Source organism: Rana temporaria, chromosome 3 (assembly GCF_905171775.1).
Source record: "Rana temporaria chromosome 3, aRanTem1.1, whole genome shotgun sequence".
In the NCBI taxonomy this organism is placed as follows: domain Eukaryota; kingdom Metazoa; phylum Chordata; class Amphibia; order Anura; family Ranidae; genus Rana; species Rana temporaria.
Genome location: NC_053491.1, coordinates 316,487,740 through 316,501,761, shown reverse-complemented (window position 1 = coordinate 316,501,761; position 14,022 = coordinate 316,487,740). Strand labels below are relative to the sequence as shown.

The 14,022-nt window shown below is 42.1% G+C and overlaps 1 protein-coding gene across 5 annotated transcripts in view; it reads right to left on the bottom strand.

Moving 5' to 3' along the window:
* LOC120932487 (protocadherin gamma-C5-like) overlaps positions 1 to 14,022 on the bottom strand; it is a 721,441-nt gene that overhangs the window by 591,683 nt on the left and 115,736 nt on the right. The gene's annotated exons all lie outside the window — the stretch shown is intronic.

Below are 14,022 nucleotides of genomic sequence, written 5' to 3'. Positions count from 1 at the left end.
ACGCCCACATCTAACACATTTGAATTAGGCGGGCTTACGCCGGCCTATTTACGCTATGCCGCCACAACTTTCGTTTGAGAATACGGCACTTGCCTGTAAAAGTTGCGGAGGCGTAACGTAAATAGAATACGTTACGCCCGCACAAAGATATGCGATTCTACGTGAATCCGGGCCTAAGTATTTTATATTGCTCTTTCAGCTATATATATATTATCTTTGCAACCATTGTGTGGCAATGCAAAGCAAGATAAAGAGGCTAGATATACAGTATATTGTGTTCTTATGTACATATGCACATAATAACAAACAATACACAGATTTTCTTAAACATTACCAACTATATGAATAATTGCACCAAACTGATATAATTTTAGATGTATTACTAAAAATATTCACTCCATGTAAGATGGGCACATAAGGGCAGGTGCTATCAGATTTGGCTTGATATATTAATTAATTAACTAATTGTGTAATGGGAATTACATTTAATTTCAAACTCTTAACTAAAATTCAAACAGCATTTGATGCCTTAACACAATTTCTATCTTTTAAAAGTTAACAGGGTAATGTTATTTTTAAAAGTAGGTTTAAAATATTTTGTTAAATCTTATTCTCGGGGGCGTGGCTTGCGAGCGGAGAAGATGGACGCTTAAGCCTGCAGCTCTGACAGAGAACCGGGGGAACAACGACTGCCCAGCACACTTAAGACCGCTCAGAGCCCCATCCAGCCAGCCCATCCTCGGGACATCCACCCGATGCAGGCTAGGAAGCGAAAGGAGGATCGTTACCCGAGGAAACTGACGGATTTTTTCGCCATGCCGTCAGGGGGACGGAGGAACCAAGATGGCGCCGGCGCGCGCCTGCAGTTTACCTCATCGCCATACACAGACCTCCCGGACTCGAATCCGGTCCCATGGGAGGAGGACACCGAGCCGCACGGAGCCCGTGATAGATCACCTCACACTCCATCGACGCAGAGCCCTGCGAAAACGCGGATGCGGATGGACGCCACACTACAGGCCCCAGGAGAGGAGGCTTCACTCACGCCGCAGGAGAAGGTAGGCCTCGATGCTGCATCCTCCATTGCCCTTTTCCCTACGTCCGGACAACCTGTCCTGGACACCACTCTAAAGGACATGTTACTGTCCCTGCAATCCTCCCTCATGCTAAATATCTCCACGATGGGGAGGGGATTCACAGCAGAACTGAATACCCTGGGAGATAGAGTACAACAAGTGGAATGTAAAATGGATGACTGTGCTAGCACTGTTAATGAGCTTATAGATGCATGCAGGGACCAGGCTGAGGAAACAGATTGGATAAGGGCTAAGCTTGCAGACCTCGAGGACCGTTCGAGGAGAAATAACGTTAAAATGAGAGGGGTCCCCGAGTCTGTTATGCCTGCTGACCTGCACAATTATGCCCGGGAAATGATTGCAAAACTACTGCCTGAAGTATCGCAAATTGAAAGCATCATTGACCGCATACATAGGATCCCCAAACCTAAACACCTGGAGGCCTCCATCCCTAGGGATGTGCTTATGAAGATCCATTTCTTCCCAACCAAAGAGAAACTGCTAGCGAAAGCCAGATTAACCCTTGAACTCCCAGCCCCATTCAATGGCGTTCACCTATATGCAGACCTATCTCAATTCACACTATCCATGAGGAGGCAGATGAAATCAGTGACAAAGGCTCTTAATAACCACAAGATATCCTACAAGTGGAGGCACCCAGCCACGCTGGTGATCACCCACAATGGCGCGACCAATGTTGTATCTCATCCACGGGATGGCCTACAGCTCCTCCACTCCTGGGGCATCATCTTGGAGCTATCTCCTGCAGACCAACAAGCCCTCTCAGACCATCGTCCAAGAGGCAAACGCCGTCCAAACCAACCACAGCCTAGCAGGAAATGAGCCCTCAAACCTCACTTTGTAAGGCGACGACGATCCCCTGTTCTCTGTCCTACTGTCAACTAGTTGTTGGAACATTCCCCTGATTTGAGTCAGTACACCTGTTTATTGCTGCTGACCTTTTTTGTTTGAGTTTAATAGTTCTTTATTGATCCTTTCACGTGACTATCTACTTTCACTCACTGGCCGATAGTTGCCCGTCTCAAGTCGGGTGCCCACAGTGGTGGGAACGAAGCATCAGGCTCTAGAGTCATCTAGGCCCTTAATCGCACAGAGGCCAGGACATCTGCAACTGTGCACAGCGTTCATATTTCATTAACTGTCTCTTTCCCAACAGAACCGCTTGAATTTTCTCTCCGCTAGAATCTCTACAGCATCCAGACCAACCGAGATTCCCAGTGCTACCAAGTTACCAGTAACCGACTGCCCAGAACCATACACCGCCTGTGATACCTTCAGAACGGTGAGTTTTGTCCTGCACACACCTCCACCTCATCCTGCACGCACCTCCACTCCAAGATGGCCATCCGTGTTCTCTCCCTGAACTCGAACGGTCTCAACCACCCGGTAAAACGGGCTTCATTATGGAAAACAGCGCTGGCCCACGATAGCGACATAGTATGCGTCCAGGAAACGCACTTCGCCCTGAACGCTGCCCCCAAATGCCAACACAAATCCTTTCCTCATGTCTTTTCGGCAAGCTACACAAAAAAACAACGGGGGGTCCTAATTGTAATTAGAGACTCAGTGGCATTTCAACTCCACGACAGTATCCTGGATCCTGAGGGACGCTACATTGTATTAGTATGTACTGTGGAGCACGTTCAATACACCATAGTGAATATATACGCCCCGAACACTAGACAGATCGGCTTCCTGAAAAAAGCACTGAAGGCAACCCTGAAAATCCAGCAAGGACATCTTCTTATATGTGGCGATTTTAACCTTGTACCTGACTATGACATGGACTCCTCAGCGGGGCCCAAACGTTTTGTTTCACCCCTGGCTGCCTTTTTGAACGCGCATGACCTATATGACGTGTGGAGGTGTTGTCACGCGACAGAGAGGGACTACACGTTCCTCTCCTCGCGTCACAACACCTACTCGCGAATCGACCTTTTCTTGTCTGACAAATGGCTATTGCAAAATGTATGTGTGTCTGAGATCCATGAAGCCACCTGGTCGGACCACGCTCCAGTGAGCATTCAAATTACTAACCAACACTCTACTCCCAAGTCGTGTGGAGAGTGAATAATTCGCTGCTCCAACGCACCGACAACCAATCGTTCCTATCTGACCGCTTGGAAGAATTCTTTAGCACCAATTCTAGCTCAATGTCCGACCCGGCGGTTTTGTGGTGTGCTCACATATCGTTTATGAGGGGTTATTTTATTCAGTTGGGAGCTAGGTGGAAGAAGAGGAGAATGCAAACACTAGACGACCTAACAGCCCAGATAATGTCCACAGATACACTGAACAAGACTAACCCAAGCCCGACCCTTCATGCCAAATTGTTTAAACTTCGCACCGACCTAAGGACGTTGCTACTAGAGGGTTACGAAAAGAAGCTCAGGAAGCTGAAAGCTACCTCCTTTGCTTCAAATAACAAAGCTGGTAAGGTTATGTCCCAATGCATCAAGGGACATAGGCTTAAAGCTAAAATAGCATACATCAACTACCCGACAGACCGAGATAAGCATATCAATCCGCAAGCGATAGCAGACGCATTCAGTTCATACTACAGTGAATTGTACAACCTAAAGGACAGTGAGGGCGCACCTCACCCCACGACAAGCGACATAGAATCTTTTCTAGACCAAGTACACCTCCCTTCCCTTACTCCGGAACGAATATCAGACCTTAACAAGCCCTTCACACCTTTAGAAATACGAACTGTAATTGATAAACTCCCCTCAGCGAAATCCCCGGGGCCCGACGGATACACAGGGGAATACTTCAAAACCTTCGCTACCACATTAACTCCCTACCTATGTGACATGTTCAACCACGCTGCCACTTCATCTCAATTTCCTGACGAAATGCTAGATGCCCTTATCATTACCCTGCCCAAACCAGGTAAAGAACCCACGGTCCCTCAAAACTTCTGACCAATATCCCTCTTGAATATTGATCTGAAAATTTATGCCAAGTTAATAGCAAACAGGCTAGTCGATGTCCTCCCCTCCTTGATCCATGCGGATCAAACAGGTTTCACTAAAGGGCGTCAAACGTCCGACGCCACAAGACGTCTTATAGACGTGATCCACCACACAACTTCATCCGGAACGCCTTCTCTGCTCCTGTCATTGGACGCAGAGAAGGCGTTCGACAGGGTCAACTGGTCCTATCTCTCCTCAGTATTGGAAAGATTTGGCTTTCAAGGGCAAATACTCAAGGCCATTCTCGCCTTGTACACCAATCCCTCAGCGCGAGTTTACTCCGCTAACCTACTTTCCAAGCCATTCCACATATCAAATGGCACAAGGCAAGGGTGCCCCTTGTCGCCACTAGTGTTCAACCTTATGATGGAACCTCTAGCGGAACACATCCGCACCAACCCGGCCATATCCGGAATCACTATAGGAACCCGCACCCATAAAATAAGCATGTTCGCGGATGACGTGATCCTGATGATCACCGACCCTTCCCGATCCCTGTCAGAGATCCAAAAAGTACTACATTGGTACGGGGAGGTCTCATTATACAAAGCCAATGCCACTAAGTCTCAAATCCTCAACCTAGGAGTAGATCCTGTGACGAGCAATCTATTGCAGCAGCAATTCCCTTACACCTGGGCAGACTCATGCCTACCGTATTTAGGAATCTACCTCACCAAAAACACACGCGACCTTTTCTCATATAACTATATCCCCCTGAGAAATAAGATGCAACAAGACCTGGGGAGACTGGGCAAGGTGGAATTGTCTTGGTGGGGCAGGCTTGCCGCCTTCAAGATGATTCACCTCCCACAGCTGCTCTATCTATTTCGAAACGTAACAATCCCGGTCCCGGCCAGCTACTTTAGATCCCTGCAGGCGATGCTAGCAAGCTTCGTCTGGCAGGGGAAAAAATCCAGATGTTCCCACACAAAGTTGATTAAACACAGACTAGCCGGAGGGGTCGGCTACATCGACTTCCGCGACTATTTCTCGGCCTCGGTCATGGCCCAGGCGAGAGAATGGTTTCAACAAGACCCTTCGACCACCTGGGGCGAGATCGAGCGAGTCTACAGCTCGGTGGGCCCACCGAACCTGTGGCTATTTGCCGCCCTTCTAGAACATAGGACCCCGACCCACCTGGCACCGCCCATGAAAGTGACCATAAGAACGTGGCTCCAGCTTCTAGCACGTCGGGACCACTCGGACCCGACGATCACTTTGAAAATACCAATTGATACTTTATCCCTGCTGATTACCCCGCTAGCAATTAAAACGTGGCGAGAGAGGGGCATCCAATGCCTCCAAGACCTATACTCTCCTACCAACACCATCAAATCTTTCCAACAGTTACAGAGGGAGTTTGACATTCCCCAAAACTCTTAGGCCCCGTACACACGACCAGTTTCCTCGGCAGAATTCAGCTTCCGACCAAGTTTCTGGCTGAATTCTGCCGAGGAAACTGGTCGTGTGTACACTTTCAGCCGAGGAAGCCGACGAGGACCTCGGCGAGGAAATAGAGAACATGTTCTCTATTTCCTCGTTGTTCTATGGGAGCTCTCGGCCCGCCGAGGTCCTCGGCGGCTTCAGGGCTGAACTGGCCGAGGAACTCGACGTGTTTGGCACGTCGAGTTCCTCGGCCGTGTGTACGGGGCCTAACTTTCAATACCTACAAGTTCAACACTGCCTAGGGACAACACCGGCACATACACACACCATTAACTCATGTGTTTGGGTTTATCTCACAGCTAAATCCCAGCCAAAAAAGGGCATCCCTCTTCTACAACATCCTTCAAGACAAACGCAGTTTTGTTAAAACTCCATCCCATGACCAATGGGAAAGGGATCTACATAGATCCTACTCACCCCTTCAATGGCACACGGCATGCAAACTAACACAAAGGGCCTCCAACTGCACCAACCTATGGGAACTGTCTGTAAAAATCACACTCCGCTGGTACTACACACCAGCAGTTTTATCCAAATTCAAGGCCCAAACCCCCGACTCCTGCTGGCGAAACTGTGGCTGGAGCGGGGACCTCCTCCACATACTCTGGGGATGTCCCAAGCTTCGACAATACTGGGGTCATGTGTTCGATGTAATTTCCGCAATAACGGGCTCCAGAATTGCACCAGATCCAGCACTGGCAATACTTTCCCTAAGGATAGAACTGATCCCGAATGCACTACGCCACGTAGTGCTCAACATCCTTATGGCAGCTCGCCTGTCAATAACGAGGAAATGGAAGGACGACCTTCCCCCGAAGATCACTGAAGTGATCGATCTGACCAACTTACACTGCTCTCATGAACAGCTACTGGCATCATCATTAGGACGCCTAGCAAACGTTACAGCGCTGTGGTCTCCCTGGTCGGTCTGGTTCACCAATAGTAAGGAATTTCCAGTGGTATGAGCATGTATTTACAGTATTGATTATCCCTGTCCCTATGGAGGAGAGCCAGTGCCCCACTCTGCGCAGTTAGTTCCCATAAGGGGCGCGGGTGGAGTACAGGATCTCTAATCTACCGAACCCTAGCGAGCCGTCACCCCCTGGTGAGGGCGCCATGCTCTGTTTAGCGAATACCAACTCTTGTTCCTGTTGACGGTTAAGTTCAAATATTCCTTGTTTGCTACCATTACGGTACTTACTTACATGATTTATTAATATACCAACTACTGCTGTATCTTGATATATCGTAAGAACATGTTCCACAATGGGACACTGTTCCTCCTATGACTTAATGCACTGTTGTATTGATTGTCTTTTCATTTTGCTGAAATAAATAAACTATTGAATTCAAAAAAAAATCTTATTCTCAAAAACATTGCTAGTGCTCAAAATTTCTAGGACTAATATTTGTTTTTCTGAAATTATATGATTGTGGAATGTTTTCAATTTGCTGATACTCTACTGTATTTAGAAATAGAATGATTACACTTGAATCAATGAAAAGCAAGTTTATTTACTTTCTAATGTTATAATTTTTGTCAGGCAAATATGAAATAATGCAACAAATTTAAGTTTGATGGAAACTCTTTTTATGTTTAATAAGTTAGTAATATATAGCTAAAAAACACAAGGTCAGATTTACAAACATCTGAATGAATCAAATAAAACGTATTATTGCCCTTATGTCTACTTGCCTTTGGAGTTCCAATTAAAGAGACAGCCTAAAAGTAGTGTATCTCCAATCAACTGCTTATTCCTAAAATATATATATTTTTTAAATGTTTTAAAAAGATATAACAAATATAGTTGGCAACATATAAATGTAGAATTAAATGGATCCAAAACTCAATAGTTTTGTTTTAACAGTCATCATATTTGGAAAATTCAACAAGGGTCAAAATGATCAATACAAAAGTTTTAGATGTATACTTAACATAAATTAGAATGACTAAAATGGTTAATAATATAATAGAGCATATAAAGTTATGGATAAGTAATTAGTGTTAAATTAAATTAATAAAAAAGAGGAGATATCTGAACCACAACTTTAGACAAAAGAAGAAAGAACCTCAGAAGTGTCTCTGTCTCTATCCTTGATACCTCAAGGATATAAACAAGAGTATATAGAATAAATGCAAAAAAAAGTTACTGTGCTAAATGACCCTAAAATATAAGCTGCAACTAAAAAGTGATATACACACCAATAATACAAGAAAGAAATATAGTTGCGCTAAGTAAATATAAAATAAGTGAAAACCATAAATAGAAAGTCCAATGTGTGAATCTCTATTAGGTAAGAATTCAAGCATAAACCACAAGGGCTAATGTAATTCCTGTTGATCAATGAAGTTCAAACAAGAAGTGCAATAAATCTGATCATAATGTTGATGTAGAAAAAAACACCACCGACAGAGATCACCATAAGGGATGTAGGCTTACCAGATGGCAAGCATAACCAGCTTGCGGCTGTAAACCCCAGCCCGGGCCTTTGTAAAGGGACTGCTGCATACACCGATACACCGATACACTATAAATCCTTAGTTCATGGATTATAACAAGATGCATAGATCCTGCACAGCCAGGATCTATGCATCTTGTTATAATCCACGAACTAAGGATCTATAGTGTATCGGTTTATCGGTGTATGCAGCAGTCCCTTTACAAAGGCCGGGCTGGGGTTTACAGCCGCAAGCTGGTTATGCTTGCCATCTGGTAAGCCTACATCCCTTATGGTGATCTCTGTCAGTGGTGGTTTTTTCTACATCAACATTATGATCAGATTTATTGCACTTCTTGTTTGAACTTCATTGATCAACAGGACTTACATTAGCCCATGTGGTTTATGCTTGAATCTTACCTAATAGAGATTCACACATTGGACTTTCTATTTATGATATAGAATAAATATTTTTAATTGAGGCAATATCTCCTTTTAAAAATGTAACCATATCTTTGTTTGTATATGCCTGCTGGCCATGAATTCTCTGAAATATGCTATCTTCTCTTAAGCCTCATACACACGCACAGTTTTCTTGGCAAGAAACAGCAAGAAAACTGCTGGCAGAGCCTTCTTGCCGAGTAAACCGTGCGTGTGTACAAGGCTTTGAGATTTCTCGTCAAGAAAACTGCCCAGAATCTAGACGAGAAAAATAGAGAACCTGTTCTCTATTTTCTCGTCGTGATTCTCATGTCGAGAAACCCGAGCGTCAGTATACTTACCTGTTTACGTGGAAACCTGCACATGCTCAAAATGACTTTGACTCATGCATGGTAGCTTCCAAGGCATAGGTAGGGTGAAGCAAGATGGCGGCGATGGCATCGAATGTGACGAGCGCATGCTCGTCGTAATCGATGACGTCACGTCGTTCATGCCATTCAAAAGAACTGTGATTCTTTTGAATCGTACGTGTGTAAACTCGGCCGGCAAGAGAATCTTGCCAGGAATCTCGTCAGGAAAAACATTTTTTTTTTACTGATGAGAATCCGGGCCGTGTGTACAGGGCTTAAGTCCTGGGAAACATTGACAGATAAACCTAAGACATCCCCATGTTTACCTAAGTGATAATTCAGTATAGTAAATAATATTGATTGTGATAGACTCATTACTTATACTCAAGAACTGTAGTAGACTGATATTTGAGACCTGTACTGTACTTTGAGTTCAATGTGTGAGTGAGTGAGTGAGTGAGTGAGAAACTTATATAGCGCAACACATGCGAACTGAATCGCCTCTGGGCGTGTACGTGTAGAACGTTCTGTTTAAAAAAAAAAAGAATAATGCAAATTTTCACAATATGCATCACTATGTAATACATAATCAATGACCATTGCATCAAAAACATTGCTCTAGTAATAGAACAATGGTATGCCATATTAGCCCTATGATAAATGTAGAAAAAATGAATTTGAAGGATTACAATTTAAACATTTACATCTCACATATTAAATGGAAATTCGCGCTTTTGAATCATGTTGGTTTTTTTTATATGGCATAATATGCACTAGATGCACTAGATATCATGCCTGAATAAAAATATTTGTATCTATTGTTTCTCAATTAATGCTACCATTCTAATTATAAACTTTCAACAATCCTGCTTTAACTTGGTCTCATAAATGCAACATAATATTTAGTTCAAATATATATATATATATATATATATATATATATATATATATATATATATATATACAGTATATATATATTACAATAAAAAAATATACAGTATATCCCTTACATTTTTAATGAAAGAGCATAACCACACAGGTTACTCTAAGCTAGGCAACAAGGAACCAAAAAACCCTTCACTGAATCAGTGTGAATCACAGCAGAGCCATTGTTGGTCCCCCAGACCTACTCTATAGAAGCCATGATTTCTATACACTGCTCTGATGATGACTAGGCTGTATTTTACATGTAAACCATTGATTCCACATTCAAAGTTGATAAGGGGTGTAAAGGAATTATTTCATGGCTCTACCTACTAATGTAAGGACAGCATAAATTCCATTCGTTTTGGATTTGACAATGACAGATGACAGTGAGAGATGCAGATGCTTTATGTTTTAAGAAAATTATGGTTTGAAAGAATTACTGAAAAATTACTGTAGGGTATTTGACACTTCAAGCAAGTTATTGAATTTGTTTATGGTTCAAACAGTACTGTGCAACATTTCAATTTGTCAAATTGCAATCATATTTTTCAAAATTACATTCTAACCTTACCAATTGCTTCACAATGTATTTATAAAGCTGTTGCTTTATGATGAAGTATTTTTTTTTAAATCTGTAAACAGTGAAGGTTTGCAAAAGCTCAAAACCTAAACATAACCAGCCCAGTAGAACAAAGTAACTGAACTTTCAAAGGAATAGAAGGAAGTTTGTATTACAGGTAAATGTGTGTGCCACTTTCAGAAGCATAATCAAAATAGAAAATGTTGGCAAATATAAAACAGAAAACCAGCAAACTAGACTCAAGCACCTTGCCAACTCTCAATGATTTCTCATAACTTTCTAAAGCAGTAAACAAATACTGTCTGGTATATCAAAATTGTACACATCAAAAGTAAGACCTATCCACTGGACTTCTACAGAGCCAATTCCTAATACAACAACCAACAATTTAATAAAGCTGGAACTTGGATCCCATAAAATATTTGTTCATATATACAAAATAGACATCACATGAATAAAAACACTCTGGATGGTTGAATAACCAGTTACTGAGACACTAATATCAACCTTAGGCCCCTTTCACACTGACACGTTTTTCAGGTGGTTCAGCGCTAAAAATAGCGCTGCTATACCGCCTTTAAAAAAATCGTGCCCTGCAGGCTTCAATGTGAAAGTCCGAATGCTTTCACACTGAAGCGTTGCGCTAGCAGGACCGCTCCAAAAGTCCTGCTAGCCGCATCTTTGTAGCGGTTTAGGAGCGGGGTGTTTACCGCTCCTATACCGCTCCTTCCCATTGAAATCAATAGGAAACCGCAGTAATACTGCCGGCAATGCGCCTCTACAGAGGCGCATTGCCGGCAGTATTAATCCTTTTTCGGCCGCTAGCGGGGGTTAAAACTGCACCGCTAGCAGCCGAATATCGCAGGAAATACGACGGTATAGCAGCGCTAAAATTTGCACCGCTATACCGTCACTGCATCTCCACTGCCCCGTGTGAAAGGGGCCTAATAGAACAACCTTCTGACAGGGCCCACATCTACAATTCATATAAATGATTGATAAAAACAAATATTATGGGCCATAAATTGGTGTGGTGCAGAGAAGTCCTTTCTCCAATCTGCATGCTTTGGTATCTTTGATAACATCTAATTGAAGAGTATATGATGAAAAGATGGCTCACAGACACACCCTCACAAAGTAATGGGAAATAGATCTTATACAATTGCTCTTTATATGATGACTAAGTGGTTCATAATTTCTTCTCAATGGCTACCTTCTCATAACAGGCTGTACAGAAAAACATTAGTTCCTGTTCACAGATGGTGGGAGCCCCCATATAAAGAAAGCCTTGCATTACGGTGTGTAGTTACAGACAGAAGATCAGGAAGTGAGGATTTCTCAGAAGAAATAAGGACATTTAAAAGCAAAATCGAAGGATGAGGTAAGTGAAGGAGGACTGCACTAAGGTAAAGGGAGCTATTTAGGGGAAACAAATGTACCTTTACAACCCCTTTAAAAGACCATGCAGCAGACAATCAGATTTTGTCCAGGAAGCTGCATGTATGTCTGCTAGGCTTGAGGAAAGGGGATATATGAAATCGGTTATCAATAGAGGTCTATCAATTGCTAATGAAGTACCCAATCACAAATTACTCACAGATAAGCCTGTCAATTAATCTAGGCATAGACATACAAACAAATCCAATTGTATTCCCACTTTTTCATGGCTGTTCTTAGTTGGTGGAGCAATTTGGTTAATTCTGATAACGAACGAGACTCTTCCATGCTAACTAGTTACGCGACCCCCGGCTTAGTTTGTTCCTTTCCTTCCTTCTCCCCCTTCCCTTCACCCTTCCCATCCTTTCCCTCTTGTTTAGGGCTCAAGCCTTCCAGGGACCTCTATATGGATGCCCATGTCTTATCACACTATTGATAGTAACACTGCATACAACAATTGTCGTGACATGCACATCCATATATAGATTTTTGGCATCCGGACGATTGTTTATTTGTCCCTCATTGTTGTGTGTCTTGTCTTGTGCCTTGTATTGTTTAGTGGCCACACTCAGAGACACTTTGTGATGCTGGTGTTTCTGATTGTTATTTATTGTCAAATTTCAAGTATCTTTATTCATTTTCTACTATCGTGGAGTTTTATGATATATATTTTTTATTCATTAATAAATTACTATATTTTTCAATTTATGCTCATTTGGTCCTCTGGTTCCTTACAGTCTTGATAAGGATAACCTGTTTTTGTGTATATGCAGTATTTTCTGACTAGAGTAACACTACTCATATTGGGTACACAATGTTTTTGAGTAAATACACATATATATGCCCTTTTCTTTTCTTTTTTGTCTAGATTTACTATATACTTTTTTATTTTATTTTGCTTTAGCCTTTTGAATTCTGCATGTATTATTTTTATTACCTATTTGTTATTGTGCCTTTTATGTATATATACAACACAATAATCAAGAAACTACCAAGCCTAGCTTAAAGGCATAGTTCACATTTACCAAAGAACTGCCTATGCAGCAGATAAGGGATGTTATTAAATAAAACAAACTGTGAGCTGTGACCAAAGTTGCATAATGGCCTTGCCATTGGTGTAGGCCATTTACATACCTTATGATGACTGAAAAACTTCCAGAAGTTAAATCCTGCCTTGTTGCTGGGACATTGCTAAGACATGCCCAGTTGTTACTGTTTCAATTTATTTTTATTGATCTTTTTCTCATATACAAAAATTATACATTAAAAACAAGATTCTATCACATTATACATCTATTTCTATTCAATATGCAAATCTTATTCAATGTTCATAAATCGCATTGCCTTTTAAAAGAAGACTTCCTACATCATATACCCTCCATTTACTGAGTCACAATCATACATTCACATTCATCCTCCCAAAAATATTTTATGTCCCTTATATTTTCTCTCTTTCCATTTCTTTCCTGTTGTTACTGTTCACCTCTACCAACAGAGAAAAAAAAAGCTCTGTCTCTGATTCACACCCCTCACATGCCCTTTCTATTCCTTGATGCAGTGGCTCTGAGCTCAAGGCTTTTATAGCTAACTCCTGTGATGGTGAGTGTGAACATTGACAGCTAGGTATGCTTTAGCAATGTCATAGCAACAAGGCAGGATGAAGAGATGCAATCTCTTGGAGCTTTGAAGTCAGGCCTACACCTATTGCAAGGGAATTATGCAACGTTGGCCAAAACTGCAGTGTTTGTTTTGATTTAAAAGCACCCCTTATCTGCATATGCATATCTGGTCAGTGGCATTTTAAACCCCTAGCCCCTATTTGTGGTGTTTAGCAGCACTTTAATCCCCCCCCTTGAAACAATCCCAAAACATTGGTGGACACTGACAGCTTAAATTCCCCTTACAAATCCTACATCATTGGTGTTCATTGGCCCCTTAATCTTTCAGTGCAGCTGGAGGATTTAATGAATATATCTGCTCAATAAATCCTCAGTTTACCCCTTCCCCTCACAACAGAGTACTCATCAATGTAAACAGTGCTACACTGTACTGTATATATTGGTGATCACTGTGATTGGTCATCACAGCAATCATGTTGCAAACAGCTCAGTGTGTACACCAGGCATGTTCATACACATAAAACAGCATATACAGGATATAAGGACACCTTCTAGACATTTACTTACACCAGACAGATGTAAGGAGGTTGAATGAGTATTCAATTATTAGGTTTATGTGTAAAACAAAGATTGCACAAGCATAGAAAAAAGGAAGTTTGAAAAAAATACTTTAAAACATATCTAAAACATAACTGTCAGAAAAGCCAT